The 18,424-nt window shown below is 45.5% G+C and overlaps 49 non-coding genes across 49 annotated transcripts; all 49 read right to left on the bottom strand.

The window, feature by feature from the left end:
* Positions 1–82: 82 nt before the first annotated feature.
* trnas-gcu (transfer RNA serine (anticodon GCU)) lies at positions 83–164 on the bottom strand. Its single transcript has one exon. It is a non-coding gene; the product is annotated as a tRNA-Ser (tRNA).
* Positions 165–320: 156 nt separating this feature from the next.
* Positions 321–402, bottom strand: trnas-gcu (transfer RNA serine (anticodon GCU)). The gene has a single exon. It is a non-coding gene; the product is annotated as a tRNA-Ser (tRNA).
* Positions 403–794: 392 nt separating this feature from the next.
* Positions 795–876, bottom strand: trnas-gcu (transfer RNA serine (anticodon GCU)). The gene has a single exon. It is a non-coding gene; the product is annotated as a tRNA-Ser (tRNA).
* A 392-nt stretch (positions 877–1,268) lies between these two features.
* Positions 1,269–1,350, bottom strand: trnas-gcu (transfer RNA serine (anticodon GCU)). Its single transcript has one exon. It is a non-coding gene; the product is annotated as a tRNA-Ser (tRNA).
* A 155-nt stretch (positions 1,351–1,505) lies between these two features.
* trnas-gcu (transfer RNA serine (anticodon GCU)) lies at positions 1,506–1,587 on the bottom strand. The gene has a single exon. It is a non-coding gene; the product is annotated as a tRNA-Ser (tRNA).
* Positions 1,588–1,742: 155 nt separating this feature from the next.
* trnas-gcu (transfer RNA serine (anticodon GCU)) lies at positions 1,743–1,824 on the bottom strand. The gene has a single exon. It is a non-coding gene; the product is annotated as a tRNA-Ser (tRNA).
* Positions 1,825–1,979: 155 nt separating this feature from the next.
* trnas-gcu (transfer RNA serine (anticodon GCU)) lies at positions 1,980–2,061 on the bottom strand. The gene has a single exon. It is a non-coding gene; the product is annotated as a tRNA-Ser (tRNA).
* A 155-nt stretch (positions 2,062–2,216) lies between these two features.
* Positions 2,217–2,298, bottom strand: trnas-gcu (transfer RNA serine (anticodon GCU)). Its single transcript has one exon. It is a non-coding gene; the product is annotated as a tRNA-Ser (tRNA).
* Positions 2,299–2,453: 155 nt separating this feature from the next.
* trnas-gcu (transfer RNA serine (anticodon GCU)) lies at positions 2,454–2,535 on the bottom strand. Its single transcript has one exon. It is a non-coding gene; the product is annotated as a tRNA-Ser (tRNA).
* Positions 2,536–2,929: 394 nt separating this feature from the next.
* trnas-gcu (transfer RNA serine (anticodon GCU)) lies at positions 2,930–3,011 on the bottom strand. The gene has a single exon. It is a non-coding gene; the product is annotated as a tRNA-Ser (tRNA).
* Positions 3,012–3,167: 156 nt separating this feature from the next.
* trnas-gcu (transfer RNA serine (anticodon GCU)) lies at positions 3,168–3,249 on the bottom strand. Its single transcript has one exon. It is a non-coding gene; the product is annotated as a tRNA-Ser (tRNA).
* A 392-nt stretch (positions 3,250–3,641) lies between these two features.
* trnas-gcu (transfer RNA serine (anticodon GCU)) lies at positions 3,642–3,723 on the bottom strand. The gene has a single exon. It is a non-coding gene; the product is annotated as a tRNA-Ser (tRNA).
* Positions 3,724–4,352: 629 nt separating this feature from the next.
* On the bottom strand, positions 4,353–4,434 carry trnas-gcu (transfer RNA serine (anticodon GCU)). The gene has a single exon. It is a non-coding gene; the product is annotated as a tRNA-Ser (tRNA).
* Positions 4,435–4,826: 392 nt separating this feature from the next.
* On the bottom strand, positions 4,827–4,908 carry trnas-gcu (transfer RNA serine (anticodon GCU)). Its single transcript has one exon. It is a non-coding gene; the product is annotated as a tRNA-Ser (tRNA).
* A 155-nt stretch (positions 4,909–5,063) lies between these two features.
* Positions 5,064–5,145, bottom strand: trnas-gcu (transfer RNA serine (anticodon GCU)). Its single transcript has one exon. It is a non-coding gene; the product is annotated as a tRNA-Ser (tRNA).
* A 155-nt stretch (positions 5,146–5,300) lies between these two features.
* trnas-gcu (transfer RNA serine (anticodon GCU)) lies at positions 5,301–5,382 on the bottom strand. Its single transcript has one exon. It is a non-coding gene; the product is annotated as a tRNA-Ser (tRNA).
* A 155-nt stretch (positions 5,383–5,537) lies between these two features.
* Positions 5,538–5,619, bottom strand: trnas-gcu (transfer RNA serine (anticodon GCU)). The gene has a single exon. It is a non-coding gene; the product is annotated as a tRNA-Ser (tRNA).
* A 392-nt stretch (positions 5,620–6,011) lies between these two features.
* Positions 6,012–6,093, bottom strand: trnas-gcu (transfer RNA serine (anticodon GCU)). The gene has a single exon. It is a non-coding gene; the product is annotated as a tRNA-Ser (tRNA).
* Positions 6,094–6,722: 629 nt separating this feature from the next.
* trnas-gcu (transfer RNA serine (anticodon GCU)) lies at positions 6,723–6,804 on the bottom strand. Its single transcript has one exon. It is a non-coding gene; the product is annotated as a tRNA-Ser (tRNA).
* A 392-nt stretch (positions 6,805–7,196) lies between these two features.
* Positions 7,197–7,278, bottom strand: trnas-gcu (transfer RNA serine (anticodon GCU)). The gene has a single exon. It is a non-coding gene; the product is annotated as a tRNA-Ser (tRNA).
* Positions 7,279–7,433: 155 nt separating this feature from the next.
* trnas-gcu (transfer RNA serine (anticodon GCU)) lies at positions 7,434–7,515 on the bottom strand. Its single transcript has one exon. It is a non-coding gene; the product is annotated as a tRNA-Ser (tRNA).
* Positions 7,516–7,670: 155 nt separating this feature from the next.
* trnas-gcu (transfer RNA serine (anticodon GCU)) lies at positions 7,671–7,752 on the bottom strand. The gene has a single exon. It is a non-coding gene; the product is annotated as a tRNA-Ser (tRNA).
* A 155-nt stretch (positions 7,753–7,907) lies between these two features.
* Positions 7,908–7,989, bottom strand: trnas-gcu (transfer RNA serine (anticodon GCU)). Its single transcript has one exon. It is a non-coding gene; the product is annotated as a tRNA-Ser (tRNA).
* Positions 7,990–8,381: 392 nt separating this feature from the next.
* On the bottom strand, positions 8,382–8,463 carry trnas-gcu (transfer RNA serine (anticodon GCU)). Its single transcript has one exon. It is a non-coding gene; the product is annotated as a tRNA-Ser (tRNA).
* A 629-nt stretch (positions 8,464–9,092) lies between these two features.
* On the bottom strand, positions 9,093–9,174 carry trnas-gcu (transfer RNA serine (anticodon GCU)). Its single transcript has one exon. It is a non-coding gene; the product is annotated as a tRNA-Ser (tRNA).
* Positions 9,175–9,566: 392 nt separating this feature from the next.
* On the bottom strand, positions 9,567–9,648 carry trnas-gcu (transfer RNA serine (anticodon GCU)). The gene has a single exon. It is a non-coding gene; the product is annotated as a tRNA-Ser (tRNA).
* A 155-nt stretch (positions 9,649–9,803) lies between these two features.
* Positions 9,804–9,885, bottom strand: trnas-gcu (transfer RNA serine (anticodon GCU)). Its single transcript has one exon. It is a non-coding gene; the product is annotated as a tRNA-Ser (tRNA).
* A 155-nt stretch (positions 9,886–10,040) lies between these two features.
* Positions 10,041–10,122, bottom strand: trnas-gcu (transfer RNA serine (anticodon GCU)). The gene has a single exon. It is a non-coding gene; the product is annotated as a tRNA-Ser (tRNA).
* A 155-nt stretch (positions 10,123–10,277) lies between these two features.
* trnas-gcu (transfer RNA serine (anticodon GCU)) lies at positions 10,278–10,359 on the bottom strand. The gene has a single exon. It is a non-coding gene; the product is annotated as a tRNA-Ser (tRNA).
* An 866-nt stretch (positions 10,360–11,225) lies between these two features.
* On the bottom strand, positions 11,226–11,307 carry trnas-gcu (transfer RNA serine (anticodon GCU)). Its single transcript has one exon. It is a non-coding gene; the product is annotated as a tRNA-Ser (tRNA).
* A 155-nt stretch (positions 11,308–11,462) lies between these two features.
* On the bottom strand, positions 11,463–11,544 carry trnas-gcu (transfer RNA serine (anticodon GCU)). The gene has a single exon. It is a non-coding gene; the product is annotated as a tRNA-Ser (tRNA).
* A 155-nt stretch (positions 11,545–11,699) lies between these two features.
* Positions 11,700–11,781, bottom strand: trnas-gcu (transfer RNA serine (anticodon GCU)). The gene has a single exon. It is a non-coding gene; the product is annotated as a tRNA-Ser (tRNA).
* A 392-nt stretch (positions 11,782–12,173) lies between these two features.
* On the bottom strand, positions 12,174–12,255 carry trnas-gcu (transfer RNA serine (anticodon GCU)). Its single transcript has one exon. It is a non-coding gene; the product is annotated as a tRNA-Ser (tRNA).
* Positions 12,256–12,884: 629 nt separating this feature from the next.
* Positions 12,885–12,966, bottom strand: trnas-gcu (transfer RNA serine (anticodon GCU)). Its single transcript has one exon. It is a non-coding gene; the product is annotated as a tRNA-Ser (tRNA).
* Positions 12,967–13,358: 392 nt separating this feature from the next.
* Positions 13,359–13,440, bottom strand: trnas-gcu (transfer RNA serine (anticodon GCU)). The gene has a single exon. It is a non-coding gene; the product is annotated as a tRNA-Ser (tRNA).
* Positions 13,441–13,595: 155 nt separating this feature from the next.
* On the bottom strand, positions 13,596–13,677 carry trnas-gcu (transfer RNA serine (anticodon GCU)). Its single transcript has one exon. It is a non-coding gene; the product is annotated as a tRNA-Ser (tRNA).
* A 155-nt stretch (positions 13,678–13,832) lies between these two features.
* trnas-gcu (transfer RNA serine (anticodon GCU)) lies at positions 13,833–13,914 on the bottom strand. The gene has a single exon. It is a non-coding gene; the product is annotated as a tRNA-Ser (tRNA).
* A 155-nt stretch (positions 13,915–14,069) lies between these two features.
* trnas-gcu (transfer RNA serine (anticodon GCU)) lies at positions 14,070–14,151 on the bottom strand. Its single transcript has one exon. It is a non-coding gene; the product is annotated as a tRNA-Ser (tRNA).
* Positions 14,152–15,017: 866 nt separating this feature from the next.
* Positions 15,018–15,099, bottom strand: trnas-gcu (transfer RNA serine (anticodon GCU)). Its single transcript has one exon. It is a non-coding gene; the product is annotated as a tRNA-Ser (tRNA).
* Positions 15,100–15,254: 155 nt separating this feature from the next.
* On the bottom strand, positions 15,255–15,336 carry trnas-gcu (transfer RNA serine (anticodon GCU)). The gene has a single exon. It is a non-coding gene; the product is annotated as a tRNA-Ser (tRNA).
* Positions 15,337–15,491: 155 nt separating this feature from the next.
* Positions 15,492–15,573, bottom strand: trnas-gcu (transfer RNA serine (anticodon GCU)). The gene has a single exon. It is a non-coding gene; the product is annotated as a tRNA-Ser (tRNA).
* Positions 15,574–15,728: 155 nt separating this feature from the next.
* trnas-gcu (transfer RNA serine (anticodon GCU)) lies at positions 15,729–15,810 on the bottom strand. The gene has a single exon. It is a non-coding gene; the product is annotated as a tRNA-Ser (tRNA).
* A 155-nt stretch (positions 15,811–15,965) lies between these two features.
* Positions 15,966–16,047, bottom strand: trnas-gcu (transfer RNA serine (anticodon GCU)). Its single transcript has one exon. It is a non-coding gene; the product is annotated as a tRNA-Ser (tRNA).
* A 155-nt stretch (positions 16,048–16,202) lies between these two features.
* Positions 16,203–16,284, bottom strand: trnas-gcu (transfer RNA serine (anticodon GCU)). The gene has a single exon. It is a non-coding gene; the product is annotated as a tRNA-Ser (tRNA).
* A 392-nt stretch (positions 16,285–16,676) lies between these two features.
* Positions 16,677–16,758, bottom strand: trnas-gcu (transfer RNA serine (anticodon GCU)). Its single transcript has one exon. It is a non-coding gene; the product is annotated as a tRNA-Ser (tRNA).
* Positions 16,759–17,387: 629 nt separating this feature from the next.
* trnas-gcu (transfer RNA serine (anticodon GCU)) lies at positions 17,388–17,469 on the bottom strand. The gene has a single exon. It is a non-coding gene; the product is annotated as a tRNA-Ser (tRNA).
* Positions 17,470–17,861: 392 nt separating this feature from the next.
* trnas-gcu (transfer RNA serine (anticodon GCU)) lies at positions 17,862–17,943 on the bottom strand. The gene has a single exon. It is a non-coding gene; the product is annotated as a tRNA-Ser (tRNA).
* A 155-nt stretch (positions 17,944–18,098) lies between these two features.
* trnas-gcu (transfer RNA serine (anticodon GCU)) lies at positions 18,099–18,180 on the bottom strand. Its single transcript has one exon. It is a non-coding gene; the product is annotated as a tRNA-Ser (tRNA).
* Positions 18,181–18,335: 155 nt separating this feature from the next.
* Positions 18,336–18,417, bottom strand: trnas-gcu (transfer RNA serine (anticodon GCU)). The gene has a single exon. It is a non-coding gene; the product is annotated as a tRNA-Ser (tRNA).
* Between the last annotated feature and the right edge of the window lie 7 nt (positions 18,418–18,424).

The raw sequence follows: 18,424 nt of genomic DNA, 5'->3' as shown, positions 1-18,424 counted from the left end.
ACGTTAAAGCGGTGGTAGGTACATTAAAGCAAAGTGCTTCAAACAACTTTGCCTGGCACTCTCGAACACTAAAGACATCAAACGACGAAGATGGGATTCGAACCCACGCGTGCAGAGCACAATGGATTAGCAGTCCATCGCCTTAACCACTCGGCCACCTCGTCATGCGTCTACAAGGAACTTTGGCTCTGGTGTTTTTCTGCAGCTATGTTTAGGATGATTACTTTAAAGTGGTTAACTGTTAAAGCGGTGGTAGGTACATTAAAGCAAAGTGCTTCAAACAACTTTGCCTGGCACTCTCGAACACTAAAGACATCAAACGACGAAGATGGGATTCGAACCCACGCGTGCAGAGCACAATGGATTAGCAGTCCATCGCCTTAACCACTCGGCCACCTCGTCTCACGTCTGCATGAAACTGGGCTCTGGTGTTTTTCTGCAGCTATGTTTAGGATGATTACTTTAAAGTAGTTAAACGTTAAAGCGGTGGTAAGTACGTTAAAGCAAAGTGCTTTAAACAACTTTGCCTTGCACTCTCGAACACTAAAGACAACCATCGACGAGGATGGGATTCGAACCAACGCGTGCAGAGCACCATGGATTAGCAGTCCATCGCCTTAACCACTCAGCCACCTCGTCACGCGGCTGAATTAAAATGGGATGGGGTGTTTTTCTACAGCTATGTTTAGGATGATTACGTTAAAGTGGTTAAACGTTAAAGCGGTGGTAGGTAAATTAAAGCAAAGTGCTTCAAACAACTTTGCCTGGCACTCTCGAACACTAAAGACATCAAACGACGAGGATGGGATTCGAACCCACGCGTGCAGAGCACAATGGATTAGCAGTCCATCGCCTTAACCACTCGGCCACCTCGTCACGTGTCTGCATGAAACTGGGATGTGATTTTTTTCTGCATCTATGTTGAGGATGATTACTTTAAAGTAGTTAAACGTTAAAGCGGTGGTAAGTACGTTAAAGCAAAGTGCTTTAAAAAACTTTGCCTGGAACTCTCGAACACTAAAGACAACCATCGTTGAGGATGGGTTTCAAACCCACGCGTCCAGAGCACAATGGATTAGCAAACCATCGCCTTAACCACTCGGCCACCTCGTCACGCGGCTGCATTAAACTGGGATGGGGTGTTTTTCTGCAGCTATGTTTAGGATGATTACATTAAAGTAGTTAAACGTTAAAGCGGTGGTAAGTACGTTAAAGCAAAGTGCTTTAAACAACTTTGCCTTGCACTCTCGAACACTAAAGACAACCATCGACGAGGATGGGATTTGAACCCACGTGTGCAGAGCACAATGGATTAGCAGTCCATCGCCTTAACCACTCGGCCACCTCGTCATGCGTCTGCTTGAAATTGGAATGTGGTGTTTTTCTGCAGCTATGTTTAGGATGATTACGTTAAAGTGGTTAAACGTTAAAGCGGTGGTAGGTACATTAAAGCAAAGTGCTTCAAACAACTTTGCCTGGCACTCTCGAACACTAAAGACATCAAACGACGAGGATGGGATTCTAACCCACGCGTGCAGAGCACAATGGATTAGCAGTCCATCGCCTTAACCACTCGGCCACCTCGTCACATGTCTGCATGAAACTGGGATGTGATGTTTTTCTGCATCTATGTTTAGGATGATTACTTTAAAGTAGTTAAACGTTAAAGTGGTGGTAAGTACGTTAAAGCAAAGTGCTTTAAAAAACTTTGCCTGGCACTCTCGAACACTAAAGACAACCATCGACGAGGATGGGATTCGAACCCACGCGTGCAGAGCACAATGGATTAGCAGTCCATCGCCTTAACCACTCGGCCACCTCGTCACGCGGCTGCATTAAACTGGGATGGGGTGTTTTTCTGCAGCTATGTTTAGGATGATTACTTTAAAGTGGTTAAACGTTAAAGCGGTGGTAAGTACGTTAAAGCAAAGTGCTTTAAACAACTTTGCCTGGCACTCTCGAACACTAAAGACAACCATCGACGAGGATGGGATTCGAACCCACGCGTGCAGAGCACAATGGATTAGCAGTTCATCGCCTTAACCACTCGGCCACCTCGTCACACGTCTGCATGAAACTGGGCTCTGGTGTTTTTCTGCAGCTATGTTTAGGATGATTACTTTAAAGTGGTTAAACGTTAAAGCGGTGGTAGGTACATTAAAGCAAAGTGCTTCAAACAACTTTGCCTGGCACTCTCGAACACTAAAGACATCAAACGACGAAGATGGGATTCGAACCCACGCGTGCAGAGCACAATGGATTAGCAGTCCATCGCCTTAACCACTCGGCCACCTCGTCTCACGTCTGCATGAAACTGGGCTCTGGTGTTTTTCTGCAGCTATGTTTAGGATGATTACTTTAAAGTAGTTAAACGTTAAAGCGGTGGTAAGTACGTTAAAGCAAAGTGCTTTAAACAACTTTGCCTTGCACTCTCGAACACTAAAGACAACCATCGACGAGGATGGGATTTGAACCCACGTGTGCAGAGCACAATGGATTAGCAGTCCATCGCCTTAACCACTCGGCCACCTCGTCATTCGTCTACAAGGAACTTTGGCTCTGGTGTTTTTCTGCAGCTATGTTTAGGATGATTACTTTAAAGTAGTTAAACGTTAAAGCGGTGGTAAGTCCGTTAAACCAAAGTGCTTTAAACAACTTTGCCTGGCACTCTCGAACACTAAAGACAACCATCGTTGAGGATGGGATTTGAACCCACGTGTGCAGAGCACAATGGATTAGCAGTCCATCGCCTTAACCACTCGGCCACCTCGTCATGCGTCTACAAGGAACTTTGGCTCTGGTGTTTTTCTGCAGCTATGTTTAGGATGATTACTTTAAAGTGGTTAAACGTTAAAGCGGTGGTAGGTACATTAAAGCAAAGTGCTTCAAACAACTTTGCCTGGCACTCTCGAACACTAAAGACATCAAACGACGAAGATGGGATTCGAACCCACGCGTGCAGAGCACAATGGATTAGCAGTCCATCGCCTTAACCACTCGGCCACCTCGTCATGCGTCTACAAGGAACTTTGGCTCTGGTGTTTTTCTGCAGCTATGTTTAGGATGATTACTTTAAAGTGGTTAACTGTTAAAGCGGTGGTAGGTACATTAAAGCAAAGTGCTTCAAACAACTTTGCCTGGCACTCTCGAACACTAAAGACATCAAACGACGAAGATGGGATTCGAACCCACGCGTGCAGAGCACAATGGATTAGCAGTCCATCGCCTTAACCACTCGGCCACCTCGTCTCACGTCTGCATGAAACTGGGCTCTGGTGTTTTTCTGCAGCTATGTTTAGGATGATTACTTTAAAGTAGTTAAACGTTAAAGCGGTGGTAAGTACGTTAAAGCAAAGTGCTTTAAACAACTTTGCCTTGCACTCTCGAACACTAAAGACAACCATCGACGAGGATGGGATTCGAACCAACGCGTGCAGAGCACCATGGATTAGCAGTCCATCGCCTTAACCACTCAGCCACCTCGTCACGCGGCTGAATTAAAATGGGATGGGGTGTTTTTCTACAGCTATGTTTAGGATGATTACGTTAAAGTGGTTAAACGTTAAAGCGGTGGTAGGTAAATTAAAGCAAAGTGCTTCAAACAACTTTGCCTGGCACTCTCGAACACTAAAGACATCAAACGACGAGGATGGGATTCGAACCCACGCGTGCAGAGCACAATGGATTAGCAGTCCATCGCCTTAACCACTCGGCCACCTCGTCACGTGTCTGCATGAAACTGGGATGTGATTTTTTTCTGCATCTATGTTGAGGATGATTACTTTAAAGTAGTTAAACGTTAAAGCGGTGGTAAGTACGTTAAAGCAAAGTGCTTTAAAAAACTTTGCCTGGAACTCTCGAACACTAAAGACAACCATCGTTGAGGATGGGTTTCAAACCCACGCGTCCAGAGCACAATGGATTAGCAAACCATCGCCTTAACCACTCGGCCACCTCGTCACGCGGCTGCATTAAACTGGGATGGGGTGTTTTTCTGCAGCTATGTTTAGGATGATTACATTAAAGTAGTTAAACGTTAAAGCGGTGGTAAGTACGTTAAAGCAAAGTGCTTTAAAAAACTTTGCCTGGCACTCTCGAACACTAAAGACAACCATCGACGAGGATGAGATTCGAACCCACGCGTGCAGAGCACAATGGATTAGCAGTCCATCGCCTTAACCACTCGGCCACCTCGTCACACGTCTGCATGAAACTGGGCTCTGGTGTTTTTCTGCAGCTATGTTTAGGATGATTACTTTAAAGTGGTTAAACGTTAAAGCGGTGGTAGGTACATTAAAGCAAAGTGCTTCAAACAACTTTGCCTGGCACTCTCGAACACTAAAGACATCAAACGACGAGGATGGGATTCGAACCCACGCGTGCAGAGCACAATGGATTAGCAGTCCATCGCCTTAACCACTCGGCCACCTCGTCACGTGTCTGCATGAAACTGGGATGTGATGTTTTTCTGCATCTATGTTTAGGATGATTACTTTAAAGTAGTTAAACGTTAAAGCGGTGGTAAGTACGTTAAAGCAAAGTGCTTTAAAAAACTTTGCCTGGCACTCTCGAACACTAAAGACAACCATCGACGAGGATGGGATTCAAACCCACACGTGCAGAGCACAATGGATTAGCAGTCCATCGCCTTAACCACTCGGCCACCTCGTCACACGTCTGCATGAAACTGGGCTCTGGTGTTTTTCTGCAGCTATGTTTAGGATGATTACTTTAAAGTGGTTAAACGTTAAAGCGGTGGTAAGTACGTTAAAGCAAAGTGCTTTAAACAACTTTGCCTGGCACTCTCGAACACTAAAGACAACAATCGACGAGGATGGGATTCGAACCCACGCGTGCAGAGCACAATGGATTAGCAGTCCATCGCCTTAACCACTCGGCCACCTCGTCACACGTCTGCATGAAACTGGGCTCTGGTGTTTTTCTGCAGCTATGTTTAGGATGATTACTTTAAAGTGGTTAAACGTTAAAGCGGTGGTAGGTACATTAAAGCAAAGTGCTTCAAACAACTTTGCCTGGCACTCTCGAACACTAAAGACATCAAACGACGAAGATGGGATTCGAACCCACGCATGCAGAGCACAATGGATTAGCAGTCCATCGCCTTAACCACTCGGCCACCTCGTCTCACGTCTGCATGAATCTGGGCTCTGGTGTTTTTCTGCAGCTATGTTTAGGATGATTACTTTAAAGTAGTTAAACGTTAAAGCGGTGGTAAGTACGTTAAAGCAAAGTGCTTTAAACAGCTTTGCCTTGCACTCTCGAACACTAAAGACAACCATCGACGAGGATGGGATTTGAACCCACGTGTGCAGAGCACAATGGATTAGCAGTCCATCGCCTTAACCACTCGGCCACCTCGTCATGCGTCTGCTTGGAATTGGAATGTGGTGTTTTTCTGCAGCTATGTTTAGGATGATTACGTTAAAGTGGTTAAACGTTAAAGCGGTGGTAGGTACATTAAAGCAAAGTGCTTCAAACAACTTTGCCTGGCACTCTCGAACACTAAAGACATCAAACGACGAGGATGGGATTCGAACCCACGCGTGCAGAGCACAATGGATTAGCAGTCCATCGCCTTAACCACTCGGCCACCTCGTCACGTGTCTGCATGAAACTGGGATGTGATGTTTTTCTGCATCTATGTTTAGGATGATTACTTTAAAGTAGTTAAACATTAAAGCGGTGGTAAGTACGTTACAGCAAAGTGCTTTAAACAACTTTGCCTTGCACTCTCGAACACTAAAGACAACCATCGACGAGGATGGGATTCGAACCAACGCGTGCAGAGCACCATGGATTAGCAGTCCATCGCCTTAACCACTCAGCCACCTCGTCACGCGGCTGAATTAAAATGGGATGGGGTGTTTTTCTACAGCTATGTTTAGGATGATTACGTTAAAGTGGTTAAACGTTAAAGCGGTGGTAGGTAAATTAAAGCAAAGTGCTTCAAACAACTTTGCCTGGCACTCTCGAACACTAAAGACATCAAACGACGAGGATGGGATTCGAACCCACGCGTGCAGAGCACAATGGATTAGCAGTCCATCGCCTTAACCACTCGGCCACCTCGTCACGTGTCTGCATGAAACTGGGATGTGATTTTTTTCTGCATCTATGTTGAGGATGATTACTTTAAAGTAGTTAAACGTTAAAGCGGTGGTAAGTACGTTAAAGCAAAGTGCTTTAAAAAACTTTGCCTGGCACTCTCGAACACTAAAGACAACCATCGTTGAGGATGGGTTTCAAACCCACGCGTCCAGAGCACAATGGATTAGCAAACCATCGCCTTAACCACTCGGCCACCTCGTCACGCGGCTGCATTAAACTGGGATGGGGTGTTTTTCTGCAGCTATGTTTAGGATGATTACATTAAAGTAGTTAAACGTTAAAGCGGTGGTAAGTACGTTAAAGCAAAGTGCTTTAAAAAACTTTGCCTGGCACTCTCGAACACTAAAGACAACCATCGACGAGGATGAGATTCGAACCCACGCGTGCAGAGCACAATGGATTAGCAGTCCATCGCCTTAACCACTCGGCCACCTCGTCACACGTCTGCATGAAACTGGGCTCTGGTGTTTTTCTGCAGCTATGTTTAGGATGATTACTTTAAAGTGGTTAAACGTTAAAGCGGTGGTAGGTACATTAAAGCAAAGTGCTTCAAACAACTTTGCCTGGCACTCTCGAACACTAAAGACATCAAACGACGAGGATGGGATTCGAACCCACGCGTGCAGAGCACAATGGATTAGCAGTCCATCGCCTTAACCACTCGGCCACCTCGTCACGTGTCTGCATGAAACTGGGATGTGATGTTTTTCTGCATCTATGTTTAGGATGATTACTTTAAAGTAGTTAAACGTTAAAGCGGTGGTAAGTACGTTAAAGCAAAGTGCTTTAAAAAACTTTGCCTGGCACTCTCGAACACTAAAGACAACCATCGACGAGGATGGGATTCAAACCCACACGTGCAGAGCACAATGGATTAGCAGTCCATCGCCTTAACCACTCGGCCACCTCGTCACACGTCTGCATGAAACTGGGCTCTGGTGTTTTTCTGCAGCTATGTTTAGGATGATTACTTTAAAGTGGTTAAACGTTAAAGCGGTGGTAAGTACGTTAAAGCAAAGTGCTTTAAACAACTTTGCCTGGCACTCTCGAACACTAAAGACAACAATCGACGAGGATGGGATTCGAACCCACGCGTGCAGAGCACAATGGATTAGCAGTCCATCGCCTTAACCACTCGGCCACCTCGTCACACGTCTGCATGAAACTGGGCTCTGGTGTTTTTCTGCAGCTATGTTTAGGATGATTACTTTAAAGTGGTTAAACGTTAAAGCGGTGGTAGGTACATTAAAGCAAAGTGCTTCAAACAACTTTGCCTGGCACTCTCGAACACTAAAGACATCAAACGACGAAGATGGGATTCGAACCCACGCGTGCAGAGCACAATGGATTAGCAGTCCATCGCCTTAACCACTCGGCCACCTCGTCTCACGTCTGCATGAAACTGGGCTCTGGTGTTTTTCTGCAGCTATGTTTAGGATGATTACTTTAAAGTAGTTAAACGTTAAAGCGGTGGTAAGTACGTTAAAGCAAAGTGCTTTAAACAGCTTTGCCTTGCACTCTCGAACACTAAAGACAACCATCGACGAGGATGGGATTTGAACCCACGTGTGCAGAGCACAATGGATTAGCAGTCCATCGCCTTAACCACTCGGCCACCTCGTCATGCGTCTGCTTGGAATTGGAATGTGGTGTTTTTCTGCAGCTATGTTTAGGATGATTACGTTAAAGTGGTTAAACGTTAAAGCGGTGGTAGGTACATTAAAGCAAAGTGCTTCAAACAACTTTGCCTGGCACTCTCGAACACTAAAGACATCAAACGACGAGGATGGGATTCGAACCCACGCGTGCAGAGCACAATGGATTAGCAGTCCATCGCCTTAACCACTCGGCCACCTCGTCACGTGTCTGCATGAAACTGGGATGTGATGTTTTTCTGCATCTATGTTTAGGATGATAACTTTAAAGTAGTTAAACGTTAAAGCGGTGGTAAGTACGTTAAAGCAAAGTGCTTTAAACAACTTTGCCTTGCACTCTCGAACACTAAAGACAACCATCGACGAGGATGGGATTCGAACCAACGCGTGCAGAGCACCATGGATTAGCAGTCCATCGCCTTAACCACTCAGCCACCTCGTCACGCGGCTGAATTAAAATGGGATGGGGTGTTTTTCTACAGCTATGTTTAGGATGATTACGTTAAAGTGGTTAAACGTTAAAGCGGTGGTAGGTAAATTAAAGCAAAGTGCTTCAAACAACTTTGCCTGGCACTCTCGAACACTAAAGACATCAAACGACGAGGATGGGATTCGAACCCACGCGTGCAGAGCACAATGGATTAGCAGTCCATCGCCTTAACCACTCGGCCACCTCGTCACGTGTCTGCATGAAACTGGGATGTGATTTTTTTCTGCATCTATGTTGAGGATGATTACTTTAAAGTAGTTAAACGTTAAAGCGGTGGTAAGTACGTTAAAGCAAAGTGCTTTAAAAAACTTTGCCTGGCACTCTCGAACACTAAAGACAACCATCGTTGAGGATGGGTTTCAAACCCACGCGTCCAGAGCACAATGGATTAGCAAACCATCGCCTTAACCACTCGGCCACCTCGTCACGCGGCTGCATTAAACTGGGATGGGGTGTTTTTCTGCAGCTATGTTTAGGATGATTACATTAAAGTAGTTAAACGTTAAAGCGGTGGTAAGTACGTTAAAGCAAAGTGCTTTAAAAAACTTTGCCTGGCACTCTCGAACACTAAAGACAACCATCGACGAGGATGAGATTCGAACCCACGCGTGCAGAGCACAATGGATTAGCAGTCCATCGCCTTAACCACTCGGCCACCTCGTCACACGTCTGCATGAAACTGGGCTCTGGTGTTTTTCTGCAGCTATGTTTAGGATGATTACTTTAAAGTGGTTAAACGTTAAAGCGGTGGTAGGTACATTAAAGCAAAGTGCTTCAAACAACTTTGCCTGGCACTCTCGAACACTAAAGACATCAAACGACGAGGATGGGATTCGAACCCACGCGTGCAGAGCACAATGGATTAGCAGTCCATCGCCTTAACCACTCGGCCACCTCGTCACGTGTCTGCATGAAACTGGGATGTGATGTTTTTCTGCATATATGTTTAGGATGATTACTTTAAAGTAGTTAAACGTTAAAGCGGTGGTAAGTACGTTAAAGCAAAGTGCTTTAAAAAACTTTGCCTGGCACTCTCGAACACTAAAGACAACCATCGACGAGGATGGGATTCAAACCCACACGTGCAGAGCACAATGGATTAGCAGTCCATCGCCTTAACCACTCGGCCACCTCGTCACACGTCTGCATGAAACTGGGCTCTGGTGTTTTTCTGCAGCTATGTTTAGGATGATTACTTTAAAGTGGTTAAACGTTAAAGCGGTGGTAAGTACGTTAAAGCAAAGTGCTTTAAACAACTTTGCCTGGCACTCTCGAACACTAAAGACAACAATCGACGAGGATGGGATTCGAACCCACGCGTGCAGAGCACAATGGATTAGCAGTCCATCGCCTTAACCACTCGGCCACCTCGTCACACGTCTGCATGAAACTGGGCTCTGGTGTTTTTCTGCAGCTATGTTTAGGATGATTACTTTAAAGTGGTTAAACGTTAAAGCGGTGGTAGGTACATTAAAGCAAAGTGCTTCAAACAACTTTGCCTGGCACTCTCGAACACTAAAGACATCAAACGACGAAGATGGGATTCGAACCCACGCGTGCAGAGCACAATGGATTAGCAGTCCATCGCCTTAACCACTCGGCCACCTCGTCTCACGTCTGCATGAAACTGGGCTCTGGTGTTTTTCTGCAGCTATGTTTAGGATGATTACTTTAAAGTAGTTAAACGTTAAAGCGGTGGTAAGTACGTTAAAGCAAAGTGCTTTAAACAGCTTTGCCTTGCACTCTCGAACACTAAAGACAACCATCGACGAGGATGGGATTTGAACCCACGTGTGCAGAGCACAATGGATTAGCAGTCCATCGCCTTAACCACTCGGCCACCTCGTCATGCGTCTGCTTGGAATTGGAATGTGGTGTTTTTCTGCAGCTATGTTTAGGATGATTACGTTAAAGTGGTTAAACGTTAAAGCGGTGGTAGGTACATTAAAGCAAAGTGCTTCAAACAACTTTGCCTGGCACTCTCGAACACTAAAGACATCAAACGACGAGGATGGGATTCGAACCCACGCGTGCAGAGCACAATGGATTAGCAGTCCATCGCCTTAACCACTCGGCCACCTCGTCACGTGTCTGCATGAAACTGGGATGTGATGTTTTTCTGCATCTATGTTTAGGATGATTACTTTAAAGTAGTTAAACGTTAAAGCGGTGGTAAGTACGTTAAAGCAAAGTGCTTTAAAAAACTTTGCCTGGCACTCTCGAACACTAAAGACAACCATCGACGAGGATGAGATTCGAACCCACGCGTGCAGAGCACAATGGATTAGCAGTCCATCGCCTTAACCACTCGGCCACCTCGTCACACGTCTGCATGAAACTGGGCTCTGGTGTTTTTCTGCAGCTATGTTTAGGATGATTACTTTAAAGTGGTTAAACGTTAAAGCGGTGGTAAGTACGTTAAAGCAAAGTGCTTTAAACAACTTTGCCTGGCACTCTAGAACACTAAAGACAACCATCGAAGAGGATGGGATTCGAACCCACGCGTGCAGAGCACAATGGATTAGCAGTGCATCGCCTTAACCACTCGGCCACCTCGTCACACGTCTGCATGAAACTGGGCTCTGGTGTTTTTCTGCAGCTATGTTTAGGATGATTACTTTAAAGTGGTTAAACGTTAAAGCGGTGGTAGGTACATTAAAGCAAAGTGCTTCAAACAACTTTGCCTGGCACTCTCGAACACTAAAGACATCAAACGACGAAGATGGTATTCGAACCCACGCGTGCAGAGCACAATGGATTAGCAGTCCATCGCCTTAACCACTCGGCCACCTCGTCACACGTCTGCATGAAACTGGGCTCTGGTGTTTTTCTGCAGCTATGTTTAGGATGATTACTTTAAAGTGGTTAAACGTTAAAGCGGTGGTAGGTACATTAAAGCAAAGTGCTTCAAACAACTCTGCCTGGCACTCTCGAACACTAAAGACATCAAACGACGAAGATGGGATTCGAACCCACGCGTGCAGAGCACAATGGATTAGCAGTCCATCGCCTTAACCACTCGGCCACCTCGTCTCACGTCTGCATGAAACTGGGCTCTGGTGTTTTTCTGCAGCTATGTTTAGGATGATTACTTTAAAGTAGTTAAACGTTAAAGCGGTGGTAAGTACGTTAAAGCAAAGTGCTTTAAACAACTTTGCCTTGCACTCTCGAACACTAAAGACAACCATCGACGAGGATGGGATTTGAACCCACGTGTGCAGAGCACAATGGATTAGCAGTCCATCGCCTTAACCACTCGGCCACCTCGTCATGCGTCTGCTTGAAATTGGAATGTGGTGTTTTTCTGCAGCTATGTTTAGGATGATTACGTTAAAGTGGTTAAACGTTAAAGCGGTGGTAGGTACATTAAAGCAAAGTGCTTCAAACAACTTTGCCTGGCACTCTCGAACACTAAAGACATCAAACGACGAGGATGGGATTCGAACCCACGCGTGCAGAGCACAATGGATTAGCAGTCCATCGCCTTAACCACTCGGCCACCTCGTCACGTGTCTGCATGAAACTGGGATGTGATGTTTTTCTGCATCTATGTTTAGGATGATAACTTTAAAGTAGTTAAACGTTAAAGCGGTGGTAAGTACGTTAAAGCAAAGTGCTTTAAACAACTTTGCCTTGCACTCTCGAACACTAAAGACAACCATCGACGAGGATGGGATTCGAACCAACGCGTGCAGAGCACCATGGATTAGCAGTCCATCGCCTTAACCACTCAGCCACCTCGTCACGCGGCTGAATTAAAATGGGATGGGGTGTTTTTCTACAGCTATGTTTAGGATGATTACGTTAAAGTGGTTAAACGTTAAAGCGGTGGTAGGTAAATTAAAGCAAAGTGCTTCAAACAACTTTGCCTGGCACTCTCGAACACTAAAGACATCAAACGACGAGGATGGGATTCGAACCCACGCGTGCAGAGCACAATGGATTAGCAGTCCATCGCCTTAACCACTCGGCCACCTCGTCACGTGTCTGCATGAAACTGGGATGTGATTTTTTTCTGCATCTATGTTGAGGATGATTACTTTAAAGTAGTTAAACGTTAAAGCGGTGGTAAGTACGTTAAAGCAAAGTGCTTTAAAAAACTTTGCCTGGCACTCTCGAACACTAAAGACAACCATCGTTGAGGATGGGTTTCAAACCCACGCGTCCAGAGCACAATGGATTAGCAAACCATCGCCTTAACCACTCGGCCACCTCGTCACGCGGCTGCATTAAACTGGGATGGGGTGTTTTTCTGCAGCTATGTTTAGGATGATTACATTAAAGTAGTTAAACGTTAAAGCGGTGGTAAGTACGTTAAAGCAAAGTGCTTTAAAAAACTTTGCCTGGCACTCTCGAACACTAAAGACAACCATCGACGAGGATGAGATTCGAACCCACGCGTGCAGAGCACAATGGATTAGCAGTCCATCGCCTTAACCACTCGGCCACCTCGTCACACGTCTGCATGAAACTGGGCTCTGGTGTTTTTCTGCAGCTATGTTTAGGATGATTACTTTAAAGTGGTTAAACGTTAAAGCGGTGGTAGGTACATTAAAGCAAAGTGCTTCAAACAACTTTGCCTGGCACTCTCGAACACTAAAGACATCAAACGACGAGGATGGGATTCGAACCCACGCGTGCAGAGCACAATGGATTAGCAGTCCATCGCCTTAACCACTCGGCCACCTCGTCACGTGTCTGCATGAAACTGGGATGTGATGTTTTTCTGCATATATGTTTAGGATGATTACTTTAAAGTAGTTAAACGTTAAAGCGGTGGTAAGTACGTTAAAGCAAAGTGCTTTAAAAAACTTTGCCTGGCACTCTCGAACACTAAAGACAACCATCGACGAGGATGGGATTCAAACCCACACGTGCAGAGCACAATGGATTAGCAGTCCATCGCCTTAACCACTCGGCCACCTCGTCACACGTCTGCATGAAACTGGGCTCTGGTGTTTTTCTGCAGCTATGTTTAGGATGATTACTTTAAAGTGGTTAAACGTTAAAGCGGTGGTAAGTACGTTAAAGCAAAGTGCTTTAAACAACTTTGCCTGGCACTCTCGAACACTAAAGACAACAATCGACGAGGATGGGATTCGAACCCACGCGTGCAGAGCACAATGGATTAGCAGTCCATCGCCTTAACCACTCGGCCACCTCGTCACACGTCTGCATGAAACTGGGCTCTGGTGTTTTTCTGCAGCTATGTTTAGGATGATTACTTTAAAGTGGTTAAACGTTAAAGCGGTGGTAGGTACATTAAAGCAAAGTGCTTCAAACAACTTTGCCTGGCACTCTCGAACACTAAAGACATCAAACGACGAAGATGGGATTCGAACCCACGCGTGCAGAGCACAATGGATTAGCAGTCCATCGCCTTAACCACTCGGCCACCTCGTCTCACGTCTGCATGAAACTGGGCTCTGGTGTTTTTCTGCAGCTATGTTTAGGATGATTACTTTAAAGTAGTTAAACGTTAAAGCGGTGGTAAGTACGTTAAAGCAAAGTGCTTTAAACAGCTTTGCCTTGCACTCTCGAACACTAAAGACAACCATCGACGAGGATGGGATTTGAACCCACGTGTGCAGAGCACAATGGATTAGCAGTCCATCGCCTTAACCACTCGGCCACCTCGTCATGCGTCTGCTTGGAATTGGAATGTGGTGTTTTTCTGCAGCTATGTTTAGGATGATTACGTTAAAGTGGTTAAACGTTAAAGCGGTGGTAGGTACATTAAAGCAAAGTGCTTCAAACAACTTTGCCTGGCACTCTCGAACACTAAAGACATCAAACGACGAGGATGGGATTCGAACCCACGCGTGCAGAGCACAATGGATTAGCAGTCCATCGCCTTAACCACTCGGCCACCTCGTCACGTGTCTGCATGAAACTGGGATGTGATGTTTTTCTGCATCTATGTTTAGGATGATTACTTTAAAGTAGTTAAACGTTAAAGCGGTGGTAAGTACGTTAAAGCAAAGTGCTTTAAAAAACTTTGCCTGGCACTCTCGAACACTAAAGACAACCATCGACGAGGATGAGATTCGAACCCACGCGTGCAGAGCACAATGGATTAGCAGTCCATCGCCTTAACCACTCGGCCACCTCGTCACACGTCTGCATGAAACTGGGCTCTGGTGTTTTTCTGCAGCTATGTTTAGGATGATTACTTTAAAGTGGTTAAACGTTAAAGCGGTGGTAAGTACGTTAAAGCAAAGTGCTTTAAACAACTTTGCCTGGCACTCTAGAACACTAAAGACAACCATCGAAGAGGATGGGATTCGAACCCACGCGTGCAGAGCACAATGGATTAGCAGTGCATCGCCTTAACCACTCGGCCACCTCGTCACACGTCTGCATGAAACTGGGCTCTGGTGTTTTTCTGCAGCTATGTTTAGGATGATTACTTTAAAGTGGTTAAACGTTAAAGCGGTGGTAGGTACATTAAAGCAAAGTGCTTCAAACAACTTTGCCTGGCACTCTCGAACACTAAAGACATCAAACGACGAAGATGGTATTCGAACCCACGCGTGCAGAGCACAATGGATTAGCAGTCCATCGCCTTAACCACTCGGCCACCTCGTCACACGTCTGCATGAAACTGGGCTCTGGTGTTTTTCTGCAGCTATGTTTAGGATGATTACTTTAAAGTGGTTAAACGTTAAAGCGGTGGTAGGTACATTAAAGCAAAGTGCTTCAAACAACTCTGCCTGGCACTCTCGAACACTAAAGACATCAAACGACGAAGATGGGATTCGAACCCACGCGTGCAGAGCACAATGGATTAGCAGTCCATCGCCTTAACCACTCGGCCACCTCGTCTCACGTCTGCATGAAACTGGGCTCTGGTGTTTTTCTGCAGCTATGTTTAGGATGATTACTTTAAAGTAGTTAAACGTTAAAGCGGTGGTAAGTACGTTAAAGCAAAGTGCTTTAAACAACTTTGCCTTGCACTCTCGAACACTAAAGACAACCATCGACGAGGATGGGATTTGAACCCACGTGTGCAGAGCACAATGGATTAGCAGTCCATCGCCTTAACCACTCGGCCACCTCGTCATGCGTCTGCTTGAAATTGGAATGTGGTGTTTTTCTGCAGCTATGTTTAGGATGATTACGTTAAAGTGGTTAAACGTTAAAGCGGTGGTAGGTACATTAAAGCAAAGTGCTTCAAACAACTTTGCCTGGCACTCTCGAACACAAAAGACATCAAACGACGAGGATGGGATTCGAACCCACGCGTGCAGAGCACAATGGATTAGCAGTCCATTGCCTTAACCACTCGGCCACCTCGTCACGTGTCTGCATGAAACTGGGATGTGATGTTTTTCTGCATCTATGTTTAGGATGATTACTTTAAAGTAGTTAAACGTTAAAGCGGTGGTAAGTACGTTAAAGCAAAGTGCTTTAAAAAACTTTGCCTGGCACTCTCGAACACTAAAGACAACCATCGACGAGGATGGGATTCGAACCCACGCGTGCAGAGCACAATGGATTAGCAGTCCATCGCCTTAACCACTCGGCCACCTCGTCACGTGTCTGCATGAAACTGGGATGTGATGTTTTTCTGCATCTATGTTTAGGATGATTACTTTAAAGTAGTTAAACGTTAAAGCGGTGGTAAGTACGTTAAAGCAAAGTGCTTTAAAAAACTTTGCCTGGCACTCTCGAACACTAAAGACAACCATCGACGAGGATGGGATTCGAACCCACGCGTGCAGAGCACAATGGATTAGCAGTCCATCGCCTTAACCACTCGGCCACCTCGTCACACGTCTGCATGAAACTGGGCTCTGGTGTTTTTCTGCAGCTATGTTTAGGATGATTACTTTAAAGTGGTTAAACGTTAAAGCGGTGGTAGGTACATTAAAGCAAAGTGCTTCAAACAACTTTGCCTGGCACTCTCGAACACTAAAGACATCAAACGACGAAGATGGGATTCGAACCCACGCGTGCAGAGCACAATGGATTAGCAGTCCATCGCCTTAACCACTCGGCCACCTCGTCTCACGTCTGCATGAAACTGGGCTCTGGTGTTTTTCTGCAGCTATGTTTAGGATGATTACTTTAAAGTAGTTAAACGTTAAAGCGGTGGTAAGTACGTTAAAGCAAAGTGCTTTAAACAACTTTGCCTTGCACTCTCGAACACTAAAGACAACCATCGACGAGGATGGGATTTGAACCCACGTGTGCAGAGCACAATGGATTAGCAGTCCATCGCCTTAACCACTCAGCCACCTCGTCATGCGTCTGCTTGAAATTGGAATGTGGTGTTTTTCTTCAGCTATGTTTAGGATGATTACGTTAAAGTGGTTAAACGTTAAAGCGGTGGTAGGTAAATTAAAGCAAAGTGCTTCAAACAACTTTGCCTGGCACTCTCGAACACTAAAGACATCAAACGACGAGGATGGGATTCGAACCCACGCGTGCAGAGCACAATGGATTAGCAGTCCATCGCCTTAACCACTCGGCCACCTCGTCACGTGTCTGCATGAAACTGGGATGTGATTTTTTTCTGCATCTATGTTGAGGATGATTACTTTAAAGTAGTTAAACGTTAAAGCGGTGGTAAGTACGTTAAAGCAAAGTGCTTTAAAAAACTTTGCCTGGAACTCTCGAACACTAAAGACAACCATCGTTGAGGATGGGTTTCAAACCCACGCGTCCAGAGCACAATGGATTAGCAAACCATCGCCTTAACCACTCGGCCACCTCGTCACGCGGCTGCATTAAACTGGGATGGGGTGTTTTTCTGCAGCTATGTTTAGGATGATTACATTAAAGTAGTTAAACGTTAAAGCGGTGGTAAGTACGTTAAAGCAAAGTGCTTTAAAAAACTTTGCCTGGCACTCTCGAACACTAAAGACAACCATCGACGAGGATGAGATTCGAACCCACGCGTGCAGAGCACAATGGATTAGCAGTCCATCGCCTTAACCACTCGGCCACCTCGTCACACGTCTGCATGAAACTGGGCTCTGGTGTTTTTCTGCAGCTATGTTTAGGATGATTACTTTAAAGTGGTTAAACGTTAAAGCGGTGGTAGGTACATTAAAGCAAAGTGCTTCAAACAACTTTGCCTGGCACTCTCGAACACTAAAGACATCAAACGACGAGGATGGGATTCGAACCCACGCGTGCAGAGCACAATGGATTAGCAGTCCATCGCCTTAACCACTCGGCCACCTCGTCACGTGTCTGCATGAAACTGGGATGTGATGTTTTTCTGCATCTATGTTTAGGATGATTACTTTAAAGTAGTTAAACGTTAAAGCGGTGGTAAGTACGTTAAAGCAAAGTGCTTTAAAAAACTTTGCCTGGCACTCTCGAACACTAAAGACAACCATCGACGAGGATGGGATTCAAACCCACACGTGCAGAGCACAATGGATTAGCAGTCCATCGCCTTAACCACTCGGCCACCTCGTCACACGTCTGCATGAAACTGGGCTCTGGTGTTTTTCTGCAGCTATGTTTAGGATGATTACTTTAAAGTGGTTAAACGTTAAAGCGGTGGTAAGTACGTTAAAGCAAAGTGCTTTAAACAACTTTGCCTGGCACTCTCGAACACTAAAGACAACAATCGACGAGGATGGGATTCGAACCCACGCGTGCAGAGCACAATGGATTAGCAGTCCATCGCCTTAACCACTCGGCCACCTCGTCACACGTCTGCATGAAACTGGGCTCTGGTGTTTTTCTGCAGCTATGTTTAGGATGATTACTTTAAAGTGGTTAAACGTTAAAGCGGTGGTAGGTACATTAAAGCAAAGTGCTTCAAACAACTTTGCCTGGCACTCTCGAACACTAAAGACATCAAACGACGAAGATGGGATTCGAACCCACGCATGCAGAGCACAATGGATTAGCAGTCCATCGCCTTAACCACTCGGCCACCTCGTCTCACGTCTGCATGAATCTGGGCTCTGGTGTTTTTCTGCAGCTATGTTTAGGATGATTACTTTAAAGTAGTTAAACGTTAAAGCGGTGGTAAGTACGTTAAAGCAAAGTGCTTTAAACAGCTTTGCCTTGCACTCTCGAACACTAAAGACAACCATCGACGAGGATGGGATTTGAACCCACGTGTGCAGAGCACAATGGATTAGCAGTCCATCGCCTTAACCACTCGGCCACCTCGTCATGCGTC

The sequence above is a fragment of the Pseudorasbora parva genome, unplaced genomic scaffold (genome assembly GCF_024679245.1).
Source record: "Pseudorasbora parva isolate DD20220531a unplaced genomic scaffold, ASM2467924v1 scaffold_92, whole genome shotgun sequence".
NCBI classification, from domain to species: domain Eukaryota; kingdom Metazoa; phylum Chordata; class Actinopteri; order Cypriniformes; family Gobionidae; genus Pseudorasbora; species Pseudorasbora parva.
This window is presented reverse-complemented; position numbering and strand designations above follow the sequence as displayed.